Genomic DNA, 19,974 nt, shown 5'->3' on the forward strand with positions numbered 1-19,974 from the left:
AAAAAAAAAAAAAAAAAAAAAAACTTTTGAAATACATTAACTTAGCTGACCACCAGTTTCACCAATCCAAGTACTAGGAATGTACAGGGGAATTTCCCCTAATTAATTGATTGGCTAAAAAGGCCACAAGAAGCCAATCGCTGGGTGAAAAGGAGGCGGGCCTTCAAGATCAGAGAGAGGAAGAGGGTCCCCTTTTTACAGTGAGGCAGGGAGCAAGAGGAAGCAGGATGTAGACAGGGAACTGCTAGACTGGTGGCGGCTTCCACTACCAGAAGATTTCCAACATAGAATGGTTGGTGAGTTTAGGATTACAGATTGTGCGCCCAGTGGTTATGTCATCTATTGACTTTAAACTACGTTTGTCTGATGTTTCCCATTCGCCGAGATTCAGGTGGCCTGGAGGAAAAGAACATAACCAGGGCCGAATTCGGCCAGGTTTTGGAATGGCAAAATTGGGCAAGGGCAGAGTTCCAGGGGAGAGGTAACTGCGGTGGATCTCCGGGGAGAGCACGCCCACAGCTGGCTGCAGAGATGGAGAGACACGCCCACAGCTAGCTGCAGAGATGGAGAGACACGCCCACAGCTGGCCGCAGAGATGGAGAAACACGCCCACAGCTGGCTGCAGAGATGGAGAAACAAGCCCACAGCTGGCTGCAGAGATGGAGAGACACGCCCACAGTTGGCTGCAGAGATGGAGAGACACGCCCACAGCTGGCTGCAGAGATGGAGAGAATGATCTCTCTTGGAGCTCTGGAGAGGCATTTGTGGGAGAGGTGTTGGCTAGGAGAAACACTCAGTGTCACGTTTAGTGTGTATCTTTTTAAAAAACAAAACAAAACAAAACAAAAGAAAAACTAAGAATAGGTTACATGCTATAGAAATGTCATCAGATAGCATCTTTGGCTTATAGAAATGCTTTCCCCATCTTGCTGTAGCTGCTCTCTGATGTAACCATTTACGTATTTTAAACATGCCTTGATTTACTTTGTTCTGTAAAACTATAAAACTTCATAAAACCACTTCCACATTGGACCACGGAACTTGGGGTAACCAAATTCTGTGTTTCTAAGTCATAATCACTCAAAATGTCTCCAGAATAAACTACCTTACTCCCCTTAAGGTAAGACCTGTGCTTTCTGCCTTGACACCTACATTGCTGCTTATCGCCCTTAGCTGGACAAGATACATGCAGCATCCTTCCATCACCTGGAGACTGGAAGCTTTGTGCCATCCTTCATACTGTCTGCACATCTGGAATTGTAGATCCAGGATAAAAGACAGATACTTACTAGGGTTTAAAAAAGGGATACATTTTTCTTCAATACATTTCTAACCTTTCCAGGACAGAATTGGGGTTTCTACTAAGTTAATAGACTTCAAAATGTTTTTATCTATTTGTTTTGGAATTTTAGTTTTAATTAGTTAGAAAATTATTTATAGTTAATTAGGAAATATATTTTCCTTCCCTTGCTGTATACAATGCAGCAGCTAAGCTTAACCTGACCAATAACATATCATATACCTGTTCATAAATTAACAGTGAGTAAGTGGCATTTGGAAAGATGATAGAGAAGTTCAGGAGAAATTTAAAAGATTTTTAAAACTAAAAATGCTAAAAAAAAAAAAAAAAATCCAGCTTTCTACTAGTCAAATAATATGACTAAATAATTAAAATAGGAATATAACACAAGTTGAAAATTGGAAATATAAGTCACTAGTAGAGTACTTGCCTACCATTATTCGACTCCAAACACTACACTAACTGAGTTTCACATGCAAATATATTATTCAAAATATACAATGAATTTCCTGATTAGCTTTGGGTCCCATCTCCAACATATCTCATTATCAAGAGATATGTATTTCAAAATCTTAAAAAGCTAAGTCTAAAGTAAATTCTAATTCTAAGAGTTCCAGATTAGGTCAATTAAAGTTGTTTTCTATTTCACCAATAAAATAACTTAAGTCCTAGTAGACAATGTTAAGGGTATATCAGAAACTACCATTTTTGAATACCCTCCATAAGTGAAGGAGGTAGTTAAGAATATTCTACCTAGTGCCAATCGTCACTTCTGTAGTCAATTCAATACCAAACACTTTTAAAAAAATAATTTATTATGCACTTACATTAGTCTAGGCCCTGAACTTTGTGCTGTGGAAGATAAAAGACTCGAATCATCATTTTTATTTATTTTTCATGGGCATTGGTATTTTTGCTGCATGTTTGTCTGTGTGAGGATGTTAGATCCTTTGGAACTGAAATTATAGACAGATGTGTGGTGCTATATGGGTGCTAAGAATTCCAGGTCCTATGGAAGAGCAGCCAGCGCTCTTAACCATCTCTCCAGTCCCACCCATGCACTTTTTATGTGTGCCCTCATCCCAGCCTTGAGCAGGTTGAATCAGACCTTGTCTGCCACAATCAGCTAGCCCACCTAGGGTGGAGTCTTCTGACTTAGGTAAAGTCTATTGTCCTGCCACACCTGCAGCTTCCTGCAAGAAGCCACTACCTGCTGAGCAACTGAGCTAGTTTTCCTCATGAGATCCTGGCAAAGTAGGGGATGGGATTCCCTCCTTTAAAAATTCAGACTCAAGAATTAAAGTTGAGCCTTGATCAGAGAACTTTGTCTTGGCTCGTTATTTCTCTCGCCGCACTTCCCATCCATCCCCAGATTTCCTTTCAGAAACCCAGGAACCTGTGGCCACTGGCGGCTATAGGTGGTGCCCGAACGAGGGGCCTAAATATGGAAAGACTGACTGAGGGACACTGTCTTGGTGGAGCTCCACAGAAAACGGAAGAAGATGGTATCCTGCATTGTGATAAACAACATACGGCATACATTAATGCTGTAAATTTCATCTTTTGAAGGCTGTTATTGGCCCAATGCTGATATCAGCTAGGGGTTGACAGTGGAAAATGGGACTGGAAAATACTATATAGGCATTTGTCCACAGTCAAGAACTGTATCAGATGAGAGGAGTAGGGCTTAAAATAAAATAAAGAGTTAAAAACCAAAAACAAAAAAGGGGGGTGGATATGCTAGATATACAAATGACATGAGAGAGATCAAGAGAGAAGGAAATAGACAGAAGGAAATGGGGAGACATCCTGCTTCCTCTCTGACCCCTACAGGAAGCATCCTTAGTTCTGGTTACATCAGGTTCTCTACCCTCTCTGTATTATCTATGTTTGGTGCAGCAATCTGTCCATGTGTCAATTCATGTCTATTTTTGTTTTGTTGTCTAAATGACTGTTGTTCTATGTTTAATGTTGAAAAAAACAAAAACAAAACGGTTAAAACTTTATCTGCTGGCTGTCCATCTCTTGGTTCAGTCTCAGTTTGCACAGCAGAGGCTGAGTTAAGTTGCTCTGCACCCTTAGCCAGGAGTCAAGCACAGCAAGAGAGGCCCTGTTGAAAAGCTGCTTTTAATAGGGGTCAACAGCTTCTTTCCACTATCTCTTCAGAGATCTCTCATTTCTCAGTCATGGATCTCAAGGAGGCATTCCCTTCGCTATTCCCTTTAACACCCAGTCACAAAACATGTGATTTTACCTGGATTGACCCTGACATCCACTTCTCTATCCAACTCATGTGGACTGTCCTACCTCAGGGGTTCTGGGATAGTTTACACTTATTTGGCCAGGCCCTGGACTCTGAGCTACTCTCTCTTTATCTCTCTCTGAATCTAAACTTATACAGTATGTAGATGACATTCTCCTCTGCAGTCCATCCCCACAGATTACCAAACTCACACCTCTGCTTTTCTAAATTTTTGTGCTGCCAGTGCTATAGAGTCTTACCAGTTGTCCACCTCTCAGGTCACCCACTTGGGACTAACAATTACTCCAATCCACAAAGCTATTGTCTTAGATAGAAAACACCTAATCTAGTCTCTAGAAGTTCCCTCCTTTAAAGAGATTTTATCATTCCTAGGAATGATAAAACATTCCTGGATCCCTTCCTTTTCCCTCCTTGTCTACCCCTTTCCCTCCATGAACCCCTTTCAAACCTACCACTAAGCCCTTTCAAAAGCTCCAACAGGTCCTCCTTCAAGCCCCAGCCTTATACAACCCAGATCTAACCCATCCCTTCTCCATCTATGAAACAGAAAAAGAGGGATAAGACATTGGGGTCCTAGGTCACCAACTGGGACCATCCTTTGCACCTGTAGTTTACCTGTCAAAGAAATTTGACCTGACCACCCAGGGATGGGCACCCTGAATATGTGCTTTAGCAGCTGCTGAGCAATTCATTCATGAACCCAAAAAACAAACTTTGGGGTCACCTATCACTATCTTCTCTTCTCACAACCTGTCTCAGCTCTTAGTGTATAAAGACTACAATCTCTACCTCTCAGGATTCTTTCTCTCCAGGTGGCACTAAAAGATGCCACCTTGTAGTAAAAGATTCTACACTTAATTTCCAATCATTTCTTACTCCCCATCTCATGCTTGCACTGAAACCTTAGAGGGACTATTGCCTCATCCCTCACACACACAAAATGGCACATTGCCTCAGGCCATCTATTTCTGGTACACATATGGCAGTTCCTTTATACATAAAGAAGCCTGAAGATCGGACTATGCCATAGTGCCAGATACTGAGGTAGTTGAGGCACAGACCCTTCCTGCCCACATCACTAATGAACAGGCTGAACAAATAGCTCTTTCCATATCCTCCTGTCCCATACTTCCATCTAGAAAGAGCATGGGTTACCTACAACAAAAGGGAGATCAATAACCAATGCAGACCAAATTATAGCCATGTTAAAAGCCTCCCATGTCCCCACAGCTGTAGTAATTTTCTATTGCCAGTCCCACCAGAACAACAATTCCATAATCTCTAAGGAAAGTAACTAGGTTGATGAGGCAGTGGAGACATAGGCTCAGGATCTACCACAGGACATCTGCCAACACTCATCAAATTCTGTCCTATCTATACCAGCTCTTTCATCCTAATGGCAAAACCTTATTTCACTTTGTTAAAACCCACCTACAGCCTACCCATGAGGACTTACATTTCTTAAAGTCTACCATTGCCTCTTGTAAAATTTGTCAGATGTCAAATCCCAACTTCAGGTATTGTAGCCTCCCTTTTCCCACCTACTAGGCTAGAGGTTCCCTCCCTGGGACAGACTGGAAATTTAACTTTACCCATATGCCCACAGTCAAACATGCCAGGTACCTCCTGGTCTTGGTGGACACCTTCTCAGGGTAGGTAGATACATTTCCCAACAACAACAAAAGGGCTCAGACAGTCTCTGATCTCCTCCTCTGTGATATCATCTCTTGACTTAGAACCCCAGCGTCTCTCCAGTCAGATAATGGTCCTGAATTCACCTCCAAAGTTTCCCAAACCCTATCTAAAGCCCTCAACATCCCTTTGGCATTTTCATATCCTGTATTTCAGGAAAGATAGAACGGACTAACTGCTCCTTAAAAACACCCTTGTCAAACAGCCACAGGAACTTCTCCTTGATTGGATAAAGCTCCTGCTGATGGCTCTTTTTCAGGCTATGAGCTCTCCCTTAAGTGACCCACTTCCATCTCACCTTTTGAGCTCATGTATGGACATCCAGTTCTGACTTCTGGTCTTTCACCCAAACATTCTCCCTCTACCTGATCACCCACTCACTCCCTTACTCTGTCATCTCTGCTCCCTCCTGTGGAACTTTACTGTCCATTGTCTACCACGGCCACACACTATCTCCTGTCCACTCCCTATCAACATTGGAGATCAGGACCTTCTCTCCCCTCCAGACCATCATCCCTCACACCTTTTCCCTAAATGGCAGAGTCTGTTCAAGCAAATTCTTGTGACCCTCATAGCTGCTAAGCTCGAGGCACTACCTCAATGGATTCACCTATCTGGCCACAAGCTCTTTATCTTCCCACTTCAGAATAACTCCCCTGGTCACATATCAACCCCAACAAGATGCTGCTCCCTTAAGCCTCAGAGGACAGCAAGACTAACCACCTTGTCTCCAGTTCCAGAAGAATGAGGCTTCACTCTAGCAGCCGTGCTCAACCCTACCAGACTGACTACAGATTGTTTTCCTTTCCCCCTCTTGTTTCTATCCAGGGTAACCCTTACATATGGAGACTTGAAGTTCAAGAAACCCTCATTCATAACAAACATTCTCTCCAAATATAATTGGAAAACTGCTCTATAGCTGGATACCAGAAACCGATTAAAACTCACATCACCCCTGTATCCACTCCTCCTTCAGACTATCCTGACCTTTTTGTTTGCTTCCTGTCTTAGTCAGGGTTTCTATTCCTGCACAAACATCATGACCAAGAAGCAAGTTGGGGAGGAAAGGGTTTATTCGGCTTACATTTCCATACTGCTTTTGATCATCAAAGGATGCAGGACTGGAACTCAAGCAGGTCAGAAAGCAGGAGCTGATGCAGAAGCAATGGAGGGATGTTCTTTACTGGCTTGCTTCCCCTGGCTTGCTCAGCCTGCTCTCTTATAGAATCCAAGACTACCAGCCCAGAGATGGTCCCACCCACAAGGGGCCTCTCCCCCTTGATCACTAATTGAGAAAATGCCCCACAGCTGGATCTCATGGGGGCATTTCCCCAACTAAAGCTCCTTTCTCTATGATAACTCCAGCTGTGTCAAGTTGACACAAAGCTAGCCAGTACACTTCCTCTTTAGCCAGACGGATATGGAGGCTGTCCATACTGATCTTGCCAATACCATTCACTATCAGTAAAGAAAAAGTACCCCCTCTATCTACAACACAAGACACTCTTCTATATTCAGGACCCATGGAATCCCAGGTGGAAAACAGGCATTGGTGGTAAATACAACCACAGACTCCCAATAAGCATGATTAATATCCAGAGAAAAAGTATTCCAATTACCTAACCCCTGGAGATATGAGAAGTTGAAGAGATAATTAAGCACTCCTCCAGAGTCATTGCTTTTATAACATCCCCTCTTCTAAATAATATATACCTGCCGTTTCATCTCCTGCTTCAGACTCTGACCTCAACCTATCAGTTCCTTAATGTCATCCAACCTGGCCACTTCAGAGACTGCTGGCTATGTGTGCATCCTGGGACTAACTCACAACTGTCACTTACAGCTTCTCCAGTGACCCTGTCAAAAAACCTTACTTCACCACTCACTGACTACCCTGACCCTGGTCTTGCCGTGGCTCCCTACCTTTTCCATATCACCCCCTTCAGCATGACAAACAGTTTTAAGGAACCTGGAACACATTCTATAAGGGCACTATGTTCCCTAGATTGCCAAAACAACAACAACAACAACAACAAAAACCCAAACATAACTCTAGCCACTTCATCTCTGCCCCAATGCCCTGCAGTCCATAATAGCTTGATTCTTTGTGGTACTCAGGTTTCCCATCACCTGCCTGCCAGTTGGTCAGGAGTTTGCATGTTGGTGTTTCTCTTCCACAAGTTAGTTGTGATACATAGAGAAGAGCCCCTACCAGTGCCAGTCATGGACTCAATAGTTACCTGACATAATAATAAAAGGGTAATTCAAATCTTGCCCCTCCTGGCTGTTGCAAGAATAACCATGGGAATCACCACTAGGACAGCAGGACTAGCCACCTCCCTAATTTTGTACCATCAGTTCTCTTCCCGGTTTATTCAGGACCTCAAGCATGTGATACAAACCATACTCATTCTTCAAGGACAGATAAACTCCCTGGCTACAGTGACACTTCAAAACCAACATGGATTAGACCTTCTCACAGATGAAAAAGGCAGCCTTTGTCTCTTCCTCCAAGAGGAATGCTCCCTCTATGTCAACCAGTTGGGCATAGTAAAAAAACAAATTCCAACAGTTATTGCACGTAGTTTTAAATGCTGAAACTACACTACCAGCCCCTCCCAGCTTAGCTCTGGGTTTGGCTATCACCAGCCCCAATCTTCCCCCTCTCTTTACCTGCCTTATGCTCCAGAGTTAACTACTCTACCAGCCCACTCCTGATGCCCAAGAATCCGTTGATGAAGGACAGACAGACAGCTTTATTATTTTAGAACTTGGCGGCTAGGAACAATTGCTAGGTGCAGAATCTCCTACCTGGAAAGGCATGCCCTCATCAATTATTATCTCCATTTCTCCTCCTGTTCTAAATGTAGTAGCCTGTACCAGCTAGCCCCCGCCAACCTCCTTGGCCCCCACTTATAGCAGAGGCGGGCCCTAGCTGCCCTGAGACCTTACGTGACTGCTACTTTCTTCTTGTTCCAAAATGTGGCAGAAACAAACAAACAAACAAACAAAAAAACCCAACAACAACAACAAAAGACCCTCTCCTTCCTTGCAGCTCCGTTTTCCTCCTGGGTCCCATCTGTACCTTCTGCCCAGTAATTGGGTCCCAGACTTCTTTACTGACAAATCTAAGAACCAATTAGAGAACTAGACCTTAGTATCAGCACCTCCTCCTACAAAGAGCTCCAGACAGACCTCAAGAAGTATAAGGAACAACTCAATGGCCTCCAACCTCTGAGCCTTTGAAAGCCCCAAGTGGAAGTAGATACTGCCCTTCCTGACCCCCCCTTCTCATTTTCCTGCTTTTACTATTCCTGCTTTATCAATATCTTCTCTACATCTCTAACAACAACAAATTCAAAAACTTTGCAACCAGACAAATCAGTTGCCTTTACAGGGCTACAAACTGCTGGCCACAGAGCCTGAAACTAACAACTACTGAATGTGCCCTGATGGTGAGGACCAAGTACACCCCAGAAATGATGATGCCTCCAGACAGCAGGAAGTAGCCTAAAGAGAACCAACATCCTTATCCCCGCCTTACCATCACTCACCTTCTAGTTCATCCTCTTTATAATAAACAAAAGGAGGAATGTTAGCAATCAGTCACCTGCACAGCCAGCCCCGGGGGGGCCCAGTGACTGCAGGACCCATCATCACTGCTGAGGTGACACATTCCCACTGTCACCTCATGTGCCATGTCCTCTTGCACATATGCTACACCCCCCTGATAAAAGGCGAAGTTCCTCCTCCCCCTCCTATTTTTTTCCTCCACCTCCATCAGGAGGCAGCCTCTGTATTCTCTCTCCCCTCCCTGAATAAACTTCCCATGTGAGAGCTGCCACACTGTGTGACTTTATGGATCCCACCACATAGATCTAACAATGTCACTTAGAAGAAATGGAAGTAAATCATATACAATTACAAAGTCTAGTCTACATCAGTAACTTAGATTGAATCCAAAAGACATGAAACTTACTGCAGCCAATTTTAAAAATTAAAGCGTCTAGTCTGTTTGTGGATCCGAGGGCGTGCATGAGAACCCATTACACGGTTGCATTCAAGTAACGGAAACAGGGCTGAGGAGATTACTCAGTTCTACGGGTCAAGTGTTTTCTGTTCTCAGATCCCCAGTGACCACATAAAAACTCAGAACAGTAGCTATGTGTCCATCACCCCAGTGACGAACTTGAGTTCACCAGTCTAGGCAAACCAGTGAGTTTTGGGTTCAGTGAGGGACATGTCGTAAAAATTAAGTGAGATGGCTCAGAGCAATGGCTCAGCAGGTAGAAGCACCGTTCATAAGCTGACAATCTAAGCTTAATTCCTAGATCCCAGCAACCCAAAGAAATAACCAGCTTCTAAATACAAAGTACCCCCCCTCTCTCTCACACACACATACATATCATACGCATACATCACACACCCACACCATATACACATACAAAACATATCAGAAACATACCTATACACCGTAATATTAAAAATGTAAAGTGGAAATGTGATTAATAAAGACATTTGGGTATCAGCCTTTACTCTCTCCACATTCCCACGCAGGTGAATGCATCTGTGTACGTTACACATACACACACATACAGAGGGTAGGAGAGAGAGGGCAAGAATGGAAACATGAAACTCCCCTGGTTTACATAATGAAAAGTGCTCTCTGTACCTTTTATTTTTATACTAGTATAATTGTGCTGAATACAAGCAGACTGCACAAACTTTAAGTGTACAATTGCTAAATATTAACATAATCACGACATGATACACATCAAAAATGACACCCTTCCACCCTCTCACAAAGTTCCTTATGGCTTTTGAGCACTCCACAGGAACCTCAGCGCCTGGCTCCAGAACTCAGCACTGGCAGTGAACATGAGCCCAGACCATTTCCTCTCTTTGTGTCCATCAGCCCAGGAGGAGATTTCATGTGGATCTCTTAGTTGATGAGACCATGATGGGACCGGGCAGATGTCAGAATTCTATTGATGGTTTGCAGACTGCAGCACAGCAGACATCAGGAGTGTGTCCAGCTTTGGAGAGGTGCTGATCACTGGAAGTGCTTATGTAAGAGAAAGGACCAATTAATCAGTTTATTAAATGTTTGCTTCTCACAGAGTGTTAACAAAATCTCAAATGTTCCATTTACCAATAACGACTTGGAAGCCAGGTGCTGTGGAGAAAGCCTGCTGGCTCAGAGAGGCCGAGAAAGCCCCCAGCTGCCCTTCCTTATCAGCCGACCTCCTTGTCTCTGTCACAGTGTTTGCCACAGAGATGACTAACACACTTTGCTGAACTCCCTTGCAACTGAAACTGGAAGAGGCTTTTTGACCATTTCTATAACCTTTGATAATTCTCATATCGGGTGTGGGGAGTCATTACTTGTGTAATTCCAAATGAAAACCATCAAGGACCTAGAGAATATTAAGAAAATATGTAAAGCATCCAATTTCTCCAATCCTGTTTGAGTGTTAGTATTCAGGGTGCTCTGCCTGCATTTTTTTTTAAAAAACTCTCTCCAATGACTTCTCAAACCACTAGAACTTTTTAAAAGTATCTTTTAAGATTTACAGAGAGAGAGAGAGAGAGAGAGAGAGAGAGAGAGAGAGAGAGTAAGTATAAGTGCAGGTGTCCATAGAAGCCAGAGGTTTTAGCGACGGGAGTTAAGGCAGTTGGTTGTAACCAAGTGGATGTGAGCGCTGGAACCCAATACCCACCCTCTGCCAGATCAGTATGTAGTCTTAATTAAACCTGAGCCATTTCTTCAGGCCCTGAACATTAAAATGCGGATTATAGGTAACTCCATTTAAATTTCTTTCGTGTGTGTATATATTTCATGAAGTTTCTACACTGTAGGCTTTCGTGTGGTCTTTCAAAAGGCCTTTAGTGTTATTGGTCTTCCCCCACCCTTTATGCAGCTCTCCCATCCCCCGCCCTATTTAATCCTCCCATTCTAGTTTCCCGTTTGTTTCTCCCCAACACTACTTTCTATTCCCCCTTGGGAAGGTCTCCTTATATCCCCTTGTCCCTTCCAAGGTTCCTGTCCTAGCAAGTTTTATGTCAACTTGACACAAGCTAAAATCATCTAAGAAGGGGGAACCTTGATTGGGAAGAAATGCTTCTATAAGATTGGGCTATAGGCAGGCAAGGTTTTAGGGCATTTTCTTAATGACTGACTGATGAGGGAGGCCCACCCCTGGGCTGGTGGTCCTGGGTTCTAATAGAAAGCAGGCTGAGCAAACAATGAGGAACAGGCCAGTAAGCAGCATCCTTCCATGGCTTCTGCATCAACTTTTAGGTTCTTACCTTACTTCTGCCTTGACTTCCCTCAATGTATGTGAACCATCTGGGATGGTTCTATTTCCTGGCTGTTATGAATACAGCAGCAATGAACATGGATGAGAAGGTACCTCTGCAGTAAGGTGTAGAGTCCTTTGCATATGTGCCTAACTAGACATCTTATGCCACCAAGTAAAACTTCCAGTGCTAGGAATGGGTTATATCTTGTTAAGTCATCAGCCAAAGAAGTCCTATGGCGAACCCCCTTCAAACATTACAGGCTACTGCCAAGATTATTGGTTGACCTCCACAACCTCATGGCAAGGTCCCATTGTTGAAGATAACATCGACTAATGTCACTGAACACAAAGTCAACCTGGTTCTCATCTAGAAGCCTCACCCCTACTGACTAGCATTTCATGTTCTGGAAGATACCCTGAATGCTAGGAGGAGAAAGTGGTCATGAATACCACCCAGCTGCAAACCCTAAAACCTACAACAACCTACCTGCAAAACATACTGGTGCAATGGTAGCACAAATTTTAGCGGAGGAATTGCCACTTTTTGTTTGAACTCATTTGACTCATTCCATGAGATGGAACCCACACCTGGCCCTGCTTAAGTGGCTAAGAACACAGGATTAGATAGACCATGGGCCTAAGGGAAATTCCACTATTATTAATCTGCTAAAAAAAAAAAAAAAGCATAGCAATAAAATTATTTTTAATGACATATTGCTATACCCATGTATCAGTGTCTTGCTCAGCTCCCATCAAAGAATCCTCTTCTTGCACAAGACAGGAACGTGCAGAGAGTGAGAGACTTTAGAGCACTCGGTCCTAAATGTGGTGTCCCTGTCAAACCCCTCCCCCGCAGGCATCTGTGCAGAAGAGGAGATGGAAAGGTTATAAAAGCCACAGGCAGTGGAGGAGTCTAAGGAAACAGTGACTTCGAGTCACAAAAGAACTAATGAGTTTAACCCAAATGCGACCTCAGCACTGAACGGGGGAAGTGGAAACCAGGCTCCACGCTGAACCAAGTATCTGTTTGCAATAGATGACGGCTGGGAAAGGGAAATCAGTTTTTTTTTTTTCCTTGTAAAGTGCCACTGGGTATCAGCCCCACTCCAGAGCAGTCCTCATGCCTAGGAGTAATTGGCCAACACAAAATTCGTTTTGTTAGCTTGCACACGATCCACTAGGCTCCTCCCAGGGACCTAGCAACTGTTTATGACATCAACTGCCTGGCCATAAAAGGACTGCTCACCACATCAGTTCACATGCTCTCTGTTCCCACATGTTCCTGGCTGCTCTATCTCTCCTCCTCCTCCTCCTCCTCCTCCTCCTCCTCCTCCTCCTCCTCCCCTTCCTCCTCCTCTTCCTCCTCCTCCTTCTCCTCTTCCTCCTCCTCCTCCTCCTCTTCCTCCTCCTCCTTCTCCTCTTCCTCCTCCTCCTCCTCCTCTTCTTCTTCCTCCTCCTCTTCCTCCTCTTTCTCTTTGTTTTCTGTCCTCCTCTGTTCCCCCTTCTCTGCCCTGTGTCTCTGCCTCTAACCCTTCTTCAGGTCCTCACTCCCCTCACTTCCCCTAAATAAACCTCCCTTATAACAGGTCTGTTGCATGGTGTGATTTCTCAGGGGTGTTTATTTTCTTTCTTGGCATGGGATCACCAGGTACCATATCTACCACCACCAGCACCACCTACCAAATTATATTTCATAGCAATCTTCATGTGTTTCTGTAGTAGTACTAGTAGTAGCACTTCTTGTTGTTGTGGTGGTTTTGTTTCATTTAATTTTGTTGTTTTTTTTTATTGGTCTTTTGTTTTGATTTTTGATTTTTGTTGTTTGTTTTTGGAAGAAAGAATACATGAAGTTGGGAGGATAGAGTAGGGAGGTAGAGAGGGTATGGGGATAGTTGGAAAGGAGAAATATGATCAAAATATATTGCATGAAAATTTCTTGAATAAAAAAATAAAATGCAACAGAATTGCCTAGCTGGGCCGAGTTGTCTGTTCTCAGTGGGAGAGGATGCACCTAGTCCTGATGAGACTTGGGGTGTCATGGTGTGTTGGTGTGTGTGTGGGGGAGGTGCCCCTTCTCTAAGGAGAACTGGAGGGGAGAATGGGGGAGGGGGAGGAGGTGGGACTGGGAGGAGAGGAGAGAGTGACCACGGATGGTGTGTAAAATGAATGAGTAAACTAATGAATGAATGAAAAATAAAATGCAGATTCCAATTCAATGGAGCAAATATTCTGCATTTCTAACATTAAAAATATAAAGACTTAATGCTGTTGATTCCACCTGGAATGTGGCACACACTGGTTCCTAGTCTCTACCCAGGGCTCTGTTCTTGCCTGTTGTGTATAGAACTGAGCAGCAGGGATGCTTGGGGGCTGTCTACTAGACTGTTTCTCATATTACTCAATCAAAATCATTATCTAGATGTACACAAATATTTCTTGAAATTGAAGCCTCAGGTGATGTCAGCTTTGGGCATAACATTTCTTCTGTGACAATTTTAGGGTGAACAGCCTGAGGAATATATCAGTCTTAGCTCTGCTTAACACCCGAAGAAGTTCCTCTCATTCCTCTCAAAATACGTCCTCTCCTCACAGCTAACTGTAGAATTAACAACCTGTAAAATTAGTACAATTAATTTTAGTAAACTTAGGGCAAAGATTGATATTTGAATTCGAGACCTATATTTTGTGTGGTGTATAGTTGAGCACATGCGTATTTTAAGTATGAAAGCAAAGTCTGACTGTGTAGCAAATATACTGTGACACTTGCCTTTGAAAATCTAACCCATGCCCTTTACAAGTGCAGAGGCTTGTACAGAATACAGCATCTGCAGGAATGACTTCCATCAGAAAGCAACTGGAGTTTACCAGAGAAGTACACTTCTCCTTTTTATAACTCACTCCATTCAAGGAAACAGACTAAGTCTCAAAGAAGAAACTAGAGCAACAGAGGCACTGGGTTTAATCCATGATCAAAGAGGAATAAATGTAACATAAACATTTTTCAGAGGAAAAAAAAGAAGCTCCCCAGCAGGGAAGCCCTCCAAGGGGCTCACAGGAAGGCTCTCCACAGGAGCAGCAGGGGCCAGCAGGTGGGCCTCCCACAGTGCAGAACCCCTGAAAGCAAGCGAGTGCTTCAGTTAAGAGCACCTGCCTTGCTAGCTTTCAAGTCCTTGGGAGAGAGACAGAGAGGACTCCTCGGAGCCCAAGCAGACGTGCTACCCTTCCCACTCACTATGTCAGTGTGTTAGGAGATCACATGTCTAACAAGAATCCTCCAGACTCAACACTTTCCTTCAGCCCGTCAACCTAATCATGTGTATTCTTGTTTTCATTATATAAGAGCAATACATTTCAGTTTCTTTTTAAATAGAAAGTATACCTGAACAAAAATTTTAAAATGCTATTCTTTTATCCTTGATGAACCAGTTATCACATTGGTAGATGACAGTCAATATGCATATAGATCTTCACACACATCTTTGCTTTGAAAATAAGCCTTCTCAGCTGCAACATACTATCTGGTTCTTTCGGCTGATCATCTATTTTTATTGTGAATCTATCTCAATAAATGACTACTTCCAGGATTATAGTAGCTAATTGGTGCTTCTTTAAAACTCTTTTTTAACAAGAAACATAGTTGTAAAATGATTCTTTTAATTTAATTATAAAATTTCTTAGTTAAGCCATTATGGCTGTAGCAATGAGAAGGAATGGGAAAGAATGCAAACGCACCATTACCTTTATTTGCCCTGTATTCCAGGCTGGTGCAGCTCCCCAAGAAACGATGATAGGCCCTCATCTCTGCCTCTGCTATCCGCACCACCGTGTACGGTGAATATTTGGGGTCTGGCTCCTCGCATTGCCTGCACAGAACAGAGATGGAGTTCCAGGATGCAAGGCCGCCATCTCCTCTGTCCTCCATCCTGCTCTAGGAACTCGCTGCTGCATTCACAGTGGTTAAACCTCCTCCTACCTAATCTCCCTGAAGATCACTCAAGGTCTCTTCTTTGCGAGAGCTGATCCTGGGGATTAGTGAGTGCTGACAGATTAGGCTTCCACAGACTTCCAGAACTCATTTCCAAACAGAAGGGAAGCTGAGGGGTGAAGACAGCATCGCATCAGGAGATAACAAGCCATCGGTTAAATGACAATTAAAATTATTAAATTCAATTTTAAAACATGGATAAAATTTTGAAAGGATATTCTTTGGAAGAATATTTCTATCAAGTCAGTTTCACTCGGCTTTTCTTCCAAGCTCTCCAGGCTGCCAAAGCAGAAGCCAAACGCTTAGAGCAAAGCTGCCTGCTGCTAAGGGAATTTACCATCTAAGGAGGCCCCAGGCTGACACAGCAAATGGTAAATGGTTCAAAAGCCCCAGCTGCTCCAGAGAAACAGCTGCAAGTATGACGTCAGTTTCCTAGTGAAGGTTGCTCTGTCTTGCTGTGGTATGCAAGAGCTGCACTAGAACCACAAGAAAAATGACTTCATGTTGCAGAGCTAACCTGGGCAAAGACACAGGAAAGAGGCTGCCTTTTCCTGATACATTTTACTCTACTTTTATGTGATTAATGATGTGTTCTAGAATGTAATGATTACAGCATGAAACAGAAAATAGTTAAGTGAAACATACATAAATAAATGTCTAAAGGCTCTGCCTATGTGGCACCTCTGGGTGGTCTCTAGGTTCTGTGATCTCTGAAAAAAAAAATGTTTCTATTGCAGCTTAACCACATTTATAGACTCAGATATGTGTAGCCATTAGTCATTTTTCTTCATTAAACAATGGTGTTTTATAATTTAACTGGACAAGCTTGCCAAGCGTTTCCTAGGATAGCTTTGTAAATGTTTGCCTTTTCGAGATGAGACGAAGAGTATTCAGCTCCAACAGGCGGGGGGGAACCTCAGAAAACTTTAAACTGTCCTGTCTCTGTCTCACACAGACACTGTTAAGCCATAACAGTGCAAGGCAGCAGCTAGACTGTGTTGGGTTCATATTAAAATAATTAATGTTTTGTGGTGGTTTTATTTATTTACAAGCTTTTTAATAATAATGTTTATAAAATAAGAAAATAAAAATTGCTGTTGAACTACATTTTTCTTTCCTTCATGAGTGTGAGGCCTATTTACCTACACATGCAATTTTAGAGACATGTTTCTGTCAAAGGTGGGTATTTGAGTTCTTCTTGCCCTATTGCCTGCTATTCAGGTTTAGGTAAATTTGCCTAAAAGTTTGTTTATTTTGATTTTTCTCAAAGAACTAACTCTTCACTTCATTGACTTTGTAATTTTTTTTAGTTGTTGTTTCTAATTAGTTGATTTCATCCCTGAGTTTGATGGTTTTTTTCTGCTTATTCTTTTTCGGTGTTCTTGTAAGACTCTGGTGAGCCTTAGCTTACAGAAGACCCCCTGAGTGAACCACACAGAGCCAGGAATCCATGAAAAAAAAGCAAGAGGAATTGATTGTTCCAGTGCACTGGGCTTGTCCCAGATCCAAATGAGAGGTGGCAGCCAGTTCAGAAAGTTTTTATATGGTTTCCAGGTGCAGAATAGAGCATCAGCAACTAGGCACAATATGGCTGGGGGAACAGTGCACCCTTTAAACTGATTGGCCTTTAGGAAATGAGGCAGGAAGGGCTTACTCAGCCTCTCCCTTCTGGCCTGTGTGCTCTCTGACCTGTCTCTTCCAGGAGGGGAGGGGTCCAGTAAAATTTTCCAAAGGCTCTAAGCTAACCTCTTCATTATCTCTTCTTATATTTCTTGCCCTGGTGGTTTTATCACTCTGGTGGTGCAGATGAAAAAGAGCCAGCGGGCTGACCAGCTCAGCTACCCAGATCCAGGGATCTAAGCTGACCCACCCCAAAATCTATATCATCCGTGGATGGCTAGGACACAGGAAAAGGACAGTCCTGCTGACTCAAAGCTGCGGGATCTTCCTGACACAGGACAACAACAAGATAATCAGAGATCTGGTAGGGATCCAATTTGGATGGAGTCACAGATGGGTGACACCTCAAGCCAGACCAATGACTCATCGCAATGAGCAATTGCAAGTGAAGATGTGTGGACAGAGGGATATACTGTGGGACACACTGTGACATAGGACAGATTTCATGATGACATATTTTCTGGTTTTTTATTTGTTTGTTGTTATTCTGGGGGAATTGTAAAGGTAAAGGGTGGATATGAGCAGATGCCAAGATGAGTGGGACTAGGGTGTATGATGTGAAACTCACAAAGACTCAATAAAAAGGTTTGTTTGTTTGTTTGTTTGTTTTAAGAATATTGGGATTTGAAGATAATGTAGAGGAACTATACTACAATGAGAACATGGGAAATTAAGAATAAAACATACAAAGCCCCTCACCTAGAATGCTACATTTTATTACCTCTACCAGCTGCAAGTGACCTTGGGAGATAATAAACTAGATAGAATGTAAAATGTGTAAATGAAAATTTCTAGAAAGCGGTAAATATTAGAGGACAAGGAAGAACAAATACAACTGGTGGATGCAAGTTACAAAAGAGGACACTAAGGTTTTGTTTTGTTTTGTTTTTGTTTTTGTTTTTTCAAAACAGGGTTTCTCTGTATAACCCTGGTTGTCCAGGAACTCACTTTGTAGACCAGGCTGGCCTCAAACTCAGAAATCTGCCTGCCTCTGCCTCCCAAGTGCTGGGATTAAAGGCGTGGGCCTAAGTTTTTGAACTAGTTCTAAGTCTGTCATGGATTTTTTTTTTTCAGTTTTCCTGGTGAATAAGTATATAAAAATATACCTCATAGTTAAACAGAATGACTGCTTTAACTATATAGAAGCTCATTTCTGAGTGTAAACTTTGGGCCTAGTTAATTTTGTTGTGTATTATTTTTGTTTGTAAATTATTTATTATAAATTTTATTGTTTAAATTAAAGAAATTTTAAAGAGAGAGAGAAACCTGATTTTGCATCTTTCTGATAAAAACCACTGGAGCTTCTCCTTCAAGTTTGCAGGAGACTCCATATAGTAGAGGGTTGAAACAGCATACAAGATTAGGAACTCAACTTCTAGAGCCAAAGCTGCCTATGCTCCAATCTGCCCTTGCCTCTTACTAGCAAGAATTAGTTTATCCTTTGTGTATTTGAATTAAATCACACATCTTGGATAATAGTAAATTAAACACCCAAACCTCTTGTTATCATTGCTGTTATCATCGCTGTTACACACTAGTAAGAAGAGTGAGCAGATTTAGCAAGAATATGAGTATGATGTAAATGTCTTTTGTGGATCCTCGAAAGTCAATCCCATTTCTCTCAGTGAGCAAGAGAACTTGAATCCATTTGGAAAAAGTCAGTATTTGTAACCACACCTAGGGCCCTGCTGTCTGGTTCACAGTAAGTATATAGAAAGATCCCATGAAGGGTCAGCCTTCACTTCCAGGGGAAAATCCCAAGATGAGCAGGACCAATTTGAACTTCACTGACTTTTCTTGCTCTGACAGAGTTCTAAAACTAGCTGTATTAAGTATGATTTCGGCAGAAATATTAAAACTTGAGGCATATCGATTAGTAAACACAGATAAGTGGAGTACAACTCCTTGGAACAGAACTCTGGGCCCTTGGCCATAACTGAGCAAATCCATGCTCAGTCAGTGACTATGCCTAACAGTCTTTCTATTATCCTTAGTTCATTCCTGAGTAACAAGGGGAGGGAGGTATTTTCATCAACCTTAGCACCTTTGAAAACTGCGGTTGAGCAGGGGCTGTCTCTGACTCTGCTGCCTGCCTTTGGGTTCCTGTCTTCTAACTGGACTGCCTTGTCTAGTCTTAATAGAAGATACACCTAGTTTTACTGCAACTTGATAGGCCAAGGTGGGTTGATATCCAGGAGAGGCCTCCCCTTTTCTGAGGAGAAAGGGAAGGAATGGGGGAGTGGAGGGGAGCGGGAAGGACTGGGAGGAGAAGAAGGAGGGGAAGCTGCAAGCCAGAAGTAAAATAAATTAATTAATAAAAGAGAATAAACAACAACTACAGTTATTTAGCATTCAAACCCGACAGCAAGTGGCGAAACATGAAAAACTTTTGATTCTCAGTTGTCTGGTTTAGTTGCAATGATCCTGTTGGATGAAAACAGCAGGAAGCCTTTAACAGCACTGTGGGGGAGGAAGTTAGTGCACTTAAAGTACAATTCTCTATGAGGCACACACAAAAGAAATGCTGAAGACGTGTTCTGCTGGGACTGTGAAAGCTGGAACCTCTCAGCCAGACAAGAGTAAAACCCTGCAGAGGAGCCCCAAATCTATACAAATAAATAAGAAATCACCTAAACAGTTTTGTGTGTTTTATTATTTTATTGTCTTTATGTTTAGCCTTGAAATTTTTTAATCACTGAATAATAATGCATATAAAATGATAGCAAAATAAGATAAACTCCTTCAAAGCAAA

At 42.6% G+C, this 19,974-nt stretch overlaps 1 long non-coding RNA gene across 1 annotated transcript; it reads right to left on the minus strand.

The window, feature by feature from the left end:
• Positions 1 to 9,775: 9,775 nt before the first annotated feature.
• LOC110330119 lies at positions 9,776 to 15,882 on the minus strand. The gene is made up of 2 exons (XR_002380937.1): positions 15,296 to 15,882; positions 9,776 to 10,320 (listed from the first exon to the last, which is right to left on the minus strand). It is a non-coding gene; the product is annotated as an uncharacterized LOC110330119 (long non-coding RNA).
• Positions 15,883 to 19,974: the final 4,092 nt, after the last annotated feature.

The sequence above is a fragment of the Mus pahari genome, chromosome 12 (assembly GCF_900095145.1).
Source record: "Mus pahari chromosome 12, PAHARI_EIJ_v1.1, whole genome shotgun sequence".
Taxonomy (NCBI): Eukaryota; Metazoa; Chordata; class Mammalia; order Rodentia; family Muridae; genus Mus; species Mus pahari.